We start from the raw sequence: 13353 nt of genomic DNA on the forward strand, positions 1-13353 counted from the left end.
TGTCACAATTGAAGCCACAGGAGTGATGGATAAGATCACTTACAGAGAGAATAAAAAGAGAAGGGACCCTGGGATGAATTGCAGGGAGGTTGCCATGATGCTTATGCAGAGGATGATAAACCTCAGAATAAAAATAATGTCTTAAACTACACTTGCTTTAACAGTCATTATTCATTCATTCAATAAATGTTTAAGCATCTACTAAATTCCAGACACTCTATTAGGCACTAGAGATTATAAATATGAAGATATGGCCTCTGCTCACAAAGAGTTTATAGTCTAATGGGGAATGGAGGTAAGAGTAAAGGACAGACTTTAGTGTGGTAGGTGCTGATGAGGGTTATGCTGGGGTAGGCTATGGGAGAACTGGAAAAGGACATCTTTTAGAATTTCAGTATGAAGTTGTGAGGGGGCTAGGAGGTAGGCTGGGAGCGGGATAGGGGTCAGGAAAGGTACTTTCCTAGAGAGAGAGCTGAGCTGAGTCCTGAAGGATAATTAGATGATACCCAGGTGAAGTGTGTGTGTGTGTGTGTGTGTGTGTGTGTGTGTGTGTAGATGGTAGAGTCTGATTCTGAGATACTTCTTCCTCTCTGTCTTTCAAGGCCTAACTCCTCTGGTGTTGGGTTAAGAAAAGGGAAAGGCCATATGTCCCTTTCTTAATTGCCTATGATTATGGTCCCTCCGTGTTGGTGCCTTTGCTTCGCTAGCTGGCATCTACTGGCCATTGAGAGCTTCTGTGTGGTAGGCAGCTAAATGGTGCCTATCTCATGGGGACATATGGTTTGCATTTTTAACAGATTCTTTTTATTTATTTATTTATTTATTTATTTATTTATTTATTTATTTATGATAGAGAGAGAGAGAGAGAGAGGCACAGACACAGGAGGAGGGAGAAGCAGGCTCCATGCCAGGAGCCCGAAGCGGGACTTGATCCCAGGACTCCAGGATCACGCCCTGGGCCAAAGGCAGGCGCTAAACCACTGAGCCACCCAGGGATCCCCTGGTTTGCATTTTTGAAGAGTCGCTCTTCCTGGTGCTTTCCTCACCTGACTGCTGAGGGTATTCATGGCAATATGTAAGACAAGCAAAAGGTAATCCAGTGTGAGTTTTGTGCCTGAAAAAATTAAGATTCATGCATTCCTTTTTTATTAAGTTATTTATTTCAATTCCAATCTACTTAATGTACTGTATTATATTAGTTTCAGGTGTATAATACAGTGATTCAACACTTTTATGTGTTCCTTAGTGTTCATCATCGTAAGTGTACTCTTTAATCCCGGACACCTATTTCACCCATCTCCTCCCCCACAATTAAGATTTATATATTATTTATTTGACTCACTATATTCCACCTTTTCTATGTGAAGTTGTTAATTCTATTTCATAATGTAAAAAGGATTTGGCAGGATGCACAGGCTTCGCTTTCTATTTACTACGTCTGTTAAAAAGGTGGAAAATTTTGAGGTGGTCAAAATTATTCATTAAACACTTTCAGACATTCATAGGCCAGCAAATGTTGCTGCAGTAGAAATGTGTCTTCTCTTAAAAATTCTGGAGGAGTAAGACTTTTTGTCAACCTTGACTTCTCTTTGGATATGGAGAAAGCAAAAGGCAAAAAGGGCTCCACGAAGTCGGGGGAAGACTATCTGGCTGGCCAATCCCAACCTGTATCAGAAGAAGCCAAAGAGAAACAGCAGGCGTATGGTGAACCAAAGTTACCAGGAACCCCAGCAAGTGGGACCAAACGGAAGAGATCTATGAAAGAAGGCAAAGCTTCCCGTTCAGAAAAGACGGCACAAGAGAGTACAAGAGTAAGAATTCGGAAGAAAATCCCAGTTCCTCCATTACCTTCGAAACTGCCACCAGCCAACTTGCTTCACGGAGACATCCTGTGGGCCTGGTGCCAAGAACTCAAGCTGAGCACCAAAGGCCAGAAATTAGATGTATATAAGCGAATCTGCGGATATGCTTACCCAGATCAAAAGAAGAACATTCCTGTCACCGCAGAGGAGGCCAAGATTCTCACCCAGACACAAAGAAGGTTGATGATGGACAAAGGGGAAATATCTCTGGAAAGTCCTGGAACAAAGATACCTTCTGATGGAACCTACCCTCCTGAAGTGGCTGCCTGAGGGAGGGGTCTGATGCTCTCCTGGAGGGGGTCAATACTGTTGTTGTGACCACTTCGGCCCCAGATTTGCCTCCTGGTCCAGAATTGCAGCCAGGGCTGGGAAGATGGAGACAGTGGCATCACTATAGGAGGCCCACGGTGCCAAGTGGTGTGTGGTCCATGGGAGAAGTATGCCTGCAGACACAGAAGGTTGGGTTCACCTGCAATTTCATGCAGGACAAGCCTGGGTGCCTGAAAAGCAGGGGAGAGTATGCGCCCTCTTCTTGCTCCCCGCTTGTAACTTTCCACCCCCACAGCTGGAGGACAATATGCTGTGCCCCAAATGTGTTCGCAGGAATCAGGTGTTAATGAAAAGCCTCCAATGAGCTTTTGATAGCAGGAAAAAGGACACAGCTGTGATTATAATCAATGGTACAAAGAGAACTACAGTCAACTCCGTGGTGACACTGATGGCTGGACTGTAGGCTGCTCACACCCTCCATGCTTCCTGCTTACAGGGACACAGGCTAGTGCATTGCAGATGTTACCCTCCAACCTCCATGGGGCCTGTGGCTTCATGGGTTGAGATGCAGGAGCTCTTAGATTTTAAATTGGAAGAGCATTTCAGAAATTACCATTCATTCGACTTAATAAGAAAAAGTCATTCATACTACCAAACATTTGCCCTTCTGAAATAGAAGTGACCTTAACTTCTTTTAAAGTGGGAACCTGAGCCCCGCCTGGCAGAGGGTTTGGGGGTGGGAGGTGGAGTGGAAAGTACAGGTGTGCTTCCACGCTGGATTTCTCTGCAATTCCAACTCCTCCAGAGACGGCTACACCTTCTTTGTTCGTGACTTCAGGCTGTTGAGTATTTTAAACCAAAGGGAAAGCTGTTATTCTTTCCCACTCCCAAAAACATACTCTTAATATCGAAAACATTTTTTGATGTTTTCTTAATAACCTGAGACCTCTATGGTATGTCTCTGGGATCATAATATGGAACACTTTGCGGGTATTATTTCTACTTGTAACTATCTTGTGTGTTTCTACTGCTTAAAAATATTTAAGGGTACTTCTGAATCATAAATTCATAATGTATTGGATTTTAAATTGTATATAAAATCATCTATTGTATATAGGAGGCCATATGCATTGTGGGCAAATTCTTAATATTAACTCAGGATTAAGCTAAAAATCATTATTTTCTTTGGCATGATTCTTTTTTAAAACCACTCAAATGAAGTATGAGGAACATTAAAAAAAAAGCTATACATTTATGTAAAAAAAAATTCTGTAAAGCTTTTTTTTTAAGGAACCAAATGATGATTCAGTTTTAGTACTTGTGGCATCATGCTTATATTAATAAATTCATGTGGAAGTGAGAGCTATAGTTCTAGACAGTGTTGCCAACCCATGTCATGAATTGTTTGTGGCTGACACATTTTCTTACAGGGAAATATGCAGTGAAAATCATTAAAATTTATATATTTTCATAAGATATTCAACCGTCAGAGGTAAAACTCATTGTAAAACTGATAAACTCATTTGGTTAGGCAGAAGTTCTAAACTTTGATTTTTCTTTTTTCTTTTTTTAAATTTTTATTTATTTATGATAGTCACACAGGGAGAGAGAGAGAGAGAGAGAGAGAGAGAGAGGCAGAGACAGGCAGAGGGAGAAGCAGGCTCCATGCACCGGGAGCCCGACGTGGGATTTGATCCGGGGTCTCCAGGATCGCGCCCTGGGTCAAAGGCAGGTGCCAAACCGCTGCGCCACCCAGGGATCCCTAAACTTTGATTTTTCTTATTTTTGAGGAGTACTAATGGTAATCAGATGGGCTGTAGGGTTACATTGCCTTGGTTTGAGCCCCAGATCTGCACTGTTAATGGGGTGATCTTAGCCAATGGGGTGATCTTAGTTGCATTCCTTAATTCTTCTTGTTTCAATTTTCTATTTTTTTTTTTTTTAAAGAGAGCAATAGTACTATGTCATAGATTTCTATGAGGATTAAATGAGAACAATTCTTGGAACATTTAGCATAGAACCTAGCACTAAGCACTCAATCAAAATTAAGTATTGCTAATATAACCTATAGTAGTTGTTGTCACAAACTATTATCTTCATGGGTCAGATTTTGACCTTGTGTAGTTTTATGACAAACCATGAACTACCTTGAGGAATTATTTTTAAATCTACAAAAATCATCCAATTGGTCCAAATATGTGTGACCAATTGAGTTACTAATATGTAGATAATTTGGGTTTTGTAGCATGGAAACAGTGATACAAAAACTTGGGTGGGGGGTAGACACTGAACAAAAGGGAAATGATTTGTTGAAGGAAAGATGAAGGTATGTCAGCACTGGTTTGGGGATAATGAGTGATAAAAGCAGGGGTTAGAAGGTGGGAATGGGTTGGGTATTCAGACTTTATGGTTTTGGCAAAGGTCACCCATTAACACTTCTCAAAGAAAAAAGTTATGTAGATTGCCTTTCTAATAGCACTTATGCATATGAATGCACATGTATGCAAATCGGATACAGTTTCACATTTTCCATAGCAGTGTTATTAAATAATCTCACAATGATAAGCATAGATGACCTCCCTGGACAGTGGAGGAGGAAGCCTTGAAGAGACCTATGAGTGAACACATTTGAGGCCATATGCCCTGCATCATCCCAGGTGCTAATCTTCAACAATGTGAACTTGATGAGGTTTCCAATTTATGGGGTGAAGTCAGAAGGTTAAACAGCTAATTACAAGAAAGTGATAATATTCTGAAAGGGGAAGTGGAGAGAGCTATTGGAATGTATGGGACAGCGGCCTTTCATCTGGTCTGAGGAATCAAAAAAGACATTCTGGAGGAAAAGTGCCTACACTGAGGCGTAAAGTATAAGAAGATGTTGGCCAAGTAATTTGGAAGGATGACAAGGAGATAAAGGGAAAGGACAAGTATTCTAGGCAGACAAAAAAAAAAAAAATGTGTGCAATGACCCAGCAAAAGGCAAGAACATGATATGAAGGGTTGAAAATACAGTTTACTCTCACTAGCCTGGAGTTGCAAAATAAATGTATGAAGAAACCACATGATTTGAAGGAGAAAGGAGAACTAATGTATGTCCAGCTCTAAGAAACACTTGTATCCCGAGAGCAACCTACAGGATCCACTACCCTGCTAGTTTGCTTCAGCAGGCCACAAGCCAACAAAATCATCCTCTGGTAACAGGCTGTGCTATTACTTGGTGCCCCAAATATTGGTAGTATTCACATTTTAAAGATTGGTAAGATAGAAGATGTTCAGATGTGAGCAAAATTTTGTCTTTACTTTAGGATGTTACTGATTAGCTATTACTGTTTAATTCAATTGAAACACATTTTCAGAAAATATAATTCATATGAATAATGGAGGCTGCTCTCATTTCTCAATCATATACATTAAAAAAATCTTTGGACACGCAATACAAAAGGAGAGAGCTTGAAATTTCTGAACTTTATAGATCTGCTTCCTTGCACAGAATGCAATCCATCGGGTTAAATATAGTCTACCATTGGTTTCTGGGGTGGGATTGGAATGTTATTGAGGTTAATCAAATGACACTGGACTTCAAATACTGTGTGTGTTTTGTTTAGAGATTTGTAGAGAGAAGGGGCAGGTCAGTGTGACTGTGGATTGTTGATACGTGTTTGCACATAGTCAGTACACACTGAATGTTTGAGAAAGAGCCAATAAATGAAAGGAAAATGCCTTTGAAGTCCCAGAACTGGGTGGCAGGTTTTAAACTCTAGACATACTTGAAACACACTGTTAATCCTCAGTTTTTTAAAAGCCGCAAAATCCACTGGTTTTCTGGGCTCTGTTATAGTGGATCAGAATATATACTGCAGCAATTACATAGGGTCATGCAGTTGCAAGGACTGACAAGACTCCACAAAATATGCTTTCATAAACTTTTAATAAAGACAAAGGACACAAAACAGTAAAAGGAGAAGGATTTTTTTTTTTTTTGCCCAGGCAAAGATCAGGGATATTTGAGACAGTCAGGTGCAGCTTTCAAGGTCCTCTTTCAAATTGCACAGGACACAGCTCGTCTCTGGATTGCAATCCAACAAGTTCTATGAAGCTGAGGCTTGAGTTTACTGAGAAATCTTTCATATCCTGCAGGTCACAAAGCCCAAACAAAGTTGTGTATCCAGGTGAGCCAAGTGTATATCATTGGTCTGTAAATTTTCAGTAAGCAATGTAGATAAGCTGGTACTTCCAAGGGACTTTCATAATTTAAAGAGCACTTTACAAATTACTGACTAGTGTATTTCAGCTGTATCTGGGCCACCCTTATCAGATCCATGGTTGCAGGGGTGCCTAGAGATAAGCGTAGAGCTGTCACAGCTAATCAGCTGCAAGTTAACCCCATCTTTACACATGTATAAAGAAGAGAGACCAAGAAAAGGATAAAATATTTCAAAGTTTGTCTAACCCAGACTGTCCCTAGTAAAGCAAAAGAGAATGAATCTATTTGCTAGTAATTTTATTCCTGTTTTAAAGCTTATCTATGGAGCAGAATGAGGGCTCTCTCTAATTAAATGCCTGGCAAGTTAATGTCGATAGAGAAATCTGTAATCTTTGACACTTTAGAGTGAGACTCTGCAACTCTAGGCAGAAGTCCAATTTAATTTTGTTCTATTGTTCTGTATAGTTACGATAGAGATGGAGTGCGTGAGAAGTCCTCAGGCAACCAATGATATAGCAGGAAGCAGGATGAAGCAATTTTTCCTTATTGCTCTCAGCTTGATCTGCAGAAATCTTCATGATTCCAAAGCCAAGCTGCCATAAAAATAACTGGTCTCCAGCTATACATGTATTTCACCTCGGGCAAGTTACTTGATCCCTCTGAGCTACAGTTTTCTTGTACATAAAATGGGGATGGTGATACCAACCACATAGGGATGTTGCAAGAATTAAATGAGTCAATGTACAAAAAAAACATGTACTACAACATATGCAAGCTTTAATTATAATTCCAAAATGTCTTTGTCAGAGGCGGAGTGGGGGAGGGTTAATTAATATCTATCCTAGCAGTAATCTTCTAACAACATCAAAGGCCTAACCAATTAATTCTTTTAAAATTATATCATTCAGGGGTGCCTGGTTAAGTGTCTGTCTTTGGCTCAGGTCATGATCCCGGGGTCCTGGGACCGAGCCCATGTGGGGCTCCCTGCTCAGGATGGAGTCTGCTTCTCTCTCTGCCTCTGCCTTCCCATCCCCCAGCCCAGCTTATGCTCTCTTTCTCTCACTCTCTCTCAAATAAATAAATGGATAAAATAAAAAAAAATTATATCATTTAGTGGCTGATGTACCGTTCCTTTATTTTTTTGTTTTGTTTTGTTTTTTTGTATTTTTTTTGTGTACCGTTCCTTTGAATGCAGTGATTTCTTCATACTGTTCCTCCAGATATAAAACCGTAATACACTGTTCTTGTGTACTGATTCACAGCTAAAACCAATTTAACATACTTGTATTAATTTCTTGTTGCTCGTGTAAAAAAATTACTCAAAACATAGTGACTTAAGATGATACAGATTTATTGTCTTACAGTTCTGAGGGCCAAGTCTGAGATCAGTTTCCTTGGGCTGAAGTCAAGGCTGGAGGCTCTGAGGCAGAGAATACAATACTTTGCCTTTTCTCCAGCTGTTGATAGCTGCCTCTGTTCCTTGGCTTGTGACCCCTTCCTCTGTCTTCAAAGTGAACAAAACAGAGGATCATAGGAGAGGAGAGGAAAAAATAAAGATGAAATCAGAGAGGGAGACAAACCATAAGAGACTCATCATAGGAAACAAACTGAGGGTCACTGGAGGAGGGGAGGTGGAGAGATGGGGTAACTGAGTGATGAGCATTAAGGAAGACACGTGATGTAATGAGCACTGGGTCTTATATAAGACCGATGAATGACTGATGTCTACCTCTGAAACCAGTAATACATTATATGTTAATCAATTGAATTTAAATAAAATTAAAAACAAAAACGACAACCACAAAAACAAAGTGTGTCACTCCAGCCTTTGCTTCCATCATCACATCGCCTTCTCTGCTAACTCTTGAGTCCTCTTATGTCCCTCTTAGTAGGACCTTTGTGAATACATTGAACTCATTGGGATAATTAAGATAATGACCCTATCTCAAGATCCTTAACTTGATAATATCTGTAAAGTCTCTTTTATCATATAAATTAAAATTCACAGATTCCAGAGATTAGAACTTGGGGGGCCATTATTCAGTTTACCACACATTATTTTATATTATTCTCACTTCAAGGTGAGGTGGGTTATCTCCATTTTAGAATGTCCATCTGTGGCATCAAGAGGTCGAGTGACTCAACAATACTAGTTATAGCTTTACTTTTTATAAACTCAAGATAAGTTCATTGAGACCATTGTTAATATTACTTTTTATCATACCGTACAGTTTGCAAAACAGCGGAAAGCACAGTATCTCCCTTAGTTCTTAAAACAATCTCAGGAATTTGGTTTTATTGAACTATTCAGTATTTTTATTGAGTATCTGTATTAGGCCAACCCCCGGACTAGGTCAGAGGGGTACTGTAGAGACCCGAAACAGGCATGAGGCATGATTCTTCTATTTGTAGCTCATATTCTACTGAGGGAGATGGACAAAAGCACAAATAAATGAGATATTTCAAATTGTGATTCAACACAGCAGGATATCAAATGAGGAAATGGCAGCTCAGAGTGGTGAAGCCATTTTCACAGTGACATACAATAGAAAATGGAAGAACCAGGGCTTCAGTTTATGCTTTTTTTCAAATACTTCTTTCTTGATCTTAGATTTTTGCATATATAAAGTATATCCTATATAGACGACTTTTTTTTTTTTTTTTACTAATTTGTCCTAAGACATAATAGAGTCTATTCAGTGGGAGCCGTTGTTCTCATGGCTCATGATTCAGACTGTCTCTCAATGCCTATTGGAGCTGGTTCCCCTGTGGTAACTGTGCTACTAGTGCATCTTGCTATTCTGCTAAATTCTGAGCACACTTGGTTAGTATCAGAGTAAGTCTTTATTTTTCTTCTTTGAATCATGCATCTAGCAGTGTCTACCTGTCAAGAAGATCCACAGCTAAATTACTAACATAATGCTCATGTAAGCAAATTTTTATGAATTGTGCTTTCTGAGTGATTTATTACAGCTTTACAGCTTTTGCTGTGACATATTTTATCCACATTTAAATTTTTGTTTAAAATAGCAGCAAGCTGGAACGTAGCTCTGGAAGGAGGATCATTTGGCTTAGAAGCCAATGTTCAGTAAATTCTCCAATATGCATTCACCTTGTTTTTGAACATTTCAGAATGAGCACTGTGTGAGTTCTTTGTGCTTGGGAATGGTGCTGTTCATTGTAATCAGCTGCATCTGTTCAGATGGGGCTGAATCGAGTTAAATACGATCGGTCCTTCTTCCCATATGAGCTGTGCACAGACAGCTCTGGTGATCTTGATTATGTGGTCATTACTCACTGTTTGCAGAACTTGGCTTTGCTTGTTGCTCTTTTTTCACATTGTTGTTTGCAGAGGGTTGCCACTTCTCTCAGAGTTTTCCTTCATGCACAGGGTTCAAAACCTAGGCTCACTAAATATATGCAGAGATCAGGTAGATGCAATAGTAAGATAAATGACCTTATTGAAGTCATAAAAGACACAGACTTAAGTGCTCTGACATCACAGCCCCAGGGAAAGTCCAAAGCCCTCCAAGGTGCTCTTCCTCATGCTCACTGAAACCTGAAATTGTTTAACAAATGGTGAGATTTTATTTCATGTGGAGAAGAGCTATATCAGTTAGAAATACTTTTAGGCTTTAAGAAACTGCTTTACTAGTCATATGTGAAATAACAGGACTTTCTTTTTCCCTTACATATCAGGAATTAGGGCCATTTCTGACATTGGTTTTGTGGCTTACCAATGTCTGGCTCTGAATCAGGGTCTCAGTGGTTTACTTGGTTTTGTCTTTATGACAAACTTGGTTCACCTTTATGGCAAGGTAGCCACAGCAGCTCTGGGCATCAGTCATGTCGAAGGCAAGAAACTCCTCCCATGCTTGCCTCCCATGCTTGCCTCAATATGAGAGAGGAAGGCGTTCCCCTAGAAGCTTTCCTTCCTCCATCAAACTTCCTCTTCTATCCCATTGTTCAGAACTTGTCATCTAAACCAAGAGCCAGGTCTACCTTCTCTGAATTGAAGAGAATCAATACCTTGATACCTGAACTGAAGCTTGATTCTAATAGCAAGGAGGAAGGATGAAGAGGTGCCATTTGATGGAGGCAACAAACTGTCTGCCACAGAAGTATGTGTGGCACACACATATTCATGAAAATGCACATATGTGGAGGTATATATATATATATATGCAATAAGTGGTAGTAGTAAATATTGAGTAATAGATTCTCAATACATTTTAGTTGAATAAATATATCAATACAAATGGAGTCTGACAAAAATTTATTCAAAAATGTAAAAAAGTGGTACCATAATGAAATCCAAGGGCAGGTGTGATAAAGAGGTATATTCCCTGACTTACTATAAATAAAGTACATATATGTAGGTGTATGCATGTGTATAGTGGCAACAGAAAACAGAAAGAATTAACAGGCAACAGAAAAAGGGAATGAGGGAAATTTAAAACAAGATTAAAAAAAAATCTTTGTGTTCTGCAATAGCCAAAATATGGGAAGAACCCAGATGTCCATTGCTAGATAAATGGATAAAGATGTGGTATATATATACCGTGGAATATTACTCATCCATCAAAAAGAATGAAATCTTGCCATTTGCAACAATGTGAATGGAACTAGAGGGTATCATGCTAAGGGAAATAAGTCAGAGAAAGACAAATATATTTTTTCACTCATGTGGAATTTGAGAAACAAAACAGGTGAACACAGAATAAGGGAAGGAAAAATAAGATGAAAACAGAGGGAGACAGATCATAAGAGACTCTTAACTATAGCAAACAAATTGAGGGTTGCTGGAGGGAAGGTGTGTGAGCAGATGGGGTAACTGAATGATGGACATTAAGGAGGGCACTTGATGTAATGAGCATGGGTGTTATATGCAACTGATGAATCACAAAATTACTTCTGAGACTCTTAATATCTTAATTAAATGGAATTTAAATTAAATCAACAAAATAAAACAAAAAATACTTTGTTTTTGATCAAGATAGGAGATGATGAGGAACAATAGATGTGGGGAACATGAGTTCTGATATGATGGTGGATGCCCCATTGCATGATCCCTCAGGGCACCCTTTGCTTCATGCTCCATGTAACTGCTACAATCTTGAGTTGTGCAGTATACAACCTATATGGCTATATGCCGAGTTTCTAGAGAAAGGGAAGATGTTCAAAATCCAGTCTAGGGCTAAATTTGCCTTTCTGAGGTGGTTTCAAAATGAAACCTACTGATTGTTTAGTATAGCCTTTGAGAAGTGAATGTAAAAATTAAAATTTCTACTTAAATTTGCTTTATCTTAAAATGTGATGTTGTTCTGTGACAAAGCCACATGAATTATAGCCTCAGAACTTTGTCCTCCTGTTGTATCTGTTTTTTAAGTCTTCTAAGTATTCCTTTTTCATGTAGAGCATAGGCTTTTTGTGAACAGGTGATATATTTTCTACTTCGTTTGTATCTTCTGCATTACTGAGCACAATGCTGCCTGTCTAGTAGGCCATTTTCATTTGAATTTATTTGCCCTTTATCCTAAGACACTAAGAATGAATGATGAATTTCTTCTTTTTAGGATATTGAGATAATTAATATAATTGATTTTGCTTGAATAAATTTTCTGAAACAAAAACAAACACCCCTCCCCCTTAAGAAACTATATATTAAGCCATTGTAGACATATAGAGAAAGATTTAACACATAAATAAAAGAGGTTTCTCTAATGGTTAACATACTTCTTAGAAGAAAGTCATGCTTGAAGGATGAGCTAGACATTTTAGATTAATGTAGTGCCATTTTTTTTTTTTTTTGCTTTATTAAATGTTACTTCTTCCTTAAATCTACACCCTTTCAAAGAGTGATTTGTACACTGGGCAGTGTCCTTAATATAACCTTAACTGCGCCACCCCCCAACTCTCCAAAAAAAGGAAAAAAGGAGAAAATAGTTGATCTACAGTGTGAAATTGTTTGAAAGGGTCAATAAATATAGTGGGGGAAATCTGCTTAGATTCCAAAAGGGAATTAAACATTATTTACTGCATTCTGATTTTGCTAAAGAAGTAGTTTAATGTTAAGGCATTTCTTTTCCATCATTATAATTGTAAGAGGGAATAGCCTATCAGGAGGCATGATTGAAGTAGGGAATAATATATAAATCATAAAAAGAGTACACAGAGTCTACTGGACACCCTACATAGACCAATGAGTAGTCAGCACTTCCTGCCCAGTGTCAGGAGGAATGAAGCAATTTCATCTTTTTTTTTTTTTAAAGATTTTATTTATTCATGAGAGACAGAGAGAGAGAGAGAGAGAGAGGCAGAGGGAGAAGCAGGCTCCATGCAGGAAGCCTGATGTGGGACTCGATCCCAGGATCAGACCCTGGGCTGAAGGCGACGCTAAACCGCTGAGCCACCCAGGCTGCCCAATATTTTTCATCTTATATTTGTGTGCACTATAGCAGTTTAGGAGTATTGCTTTCCTAACAGAGCTGAGAAGTGAATATGGACCAAAACATATTAAAGCTTAATTTTCCTTATTATTTGGGAAAGAATTCTTAGGAGATATATGGTTGTTTGCTGTGCTTCCATATTACAGCTCACAGCATCTCAGACCTGCCAAAATGATATTTACTTAAAAATAGTGTCATGTAAAGCATAAAACAAGTCCCAAAGAATTACATGGAAATCTTTTTTTTTTTTTTTTGGAAATCTTTTCAAGAAGATAGAGATGGAACTTCCTAGAAGCCTGTGAAGCTTTTAGTCAACATCTGGAATGTCAAGAAAATGCCAAAATATTTAAACTATAACAACAGGTACAGTCCCAAGAAATAACATGAAAACACAACCCTCAGGGCATTTCACTGGTCTCTGTTGCTACCACATCTTTGCCAGGGCTGCTGGATTATAATATTTTTTTTTAATTTTTATTTATTTATGATAGTCACACAGAGAGAGGGGGGGGGGGGCAGAGACACAGGCAGAGGGAGAAGCAGGCTCCATGCACCGGGAGCCCGACGT

General features: G+C 38.9%; 1 long non-coding RNA gene and 1 pseudogene across 3 annotated transcripts in view; both read left to right on the forward strand.

Moving 5' to 3' along the window:
• The window catches only part of LOC144300357 (uncharacterized), a 216601-nt gene that overhangs the window by 70820 nt on the left and 132428 nt on the right, over window positions 1–13353 (forward strand). The window lies entirely within an intron of this gene.
• Window positions 1596–2535, forward strand: LOC144300114 (developmental pluripotency-associated protein 4 pseudogene; annotated as a pseudogene).

The sequence above is a fragment of the Canis aureus genome, chromosome 28 (assembly GCF_053574225.1).
Source record: "Canis aureus isolate CA01 chromosome 28, VMU_Caureus_v.1.0, whole genome shotgun sequence".
NCBI lineage: Eukaryota > Metazoa > Chordata > Mammalia > Carnivora > Canidae > Canis > Canis aureus.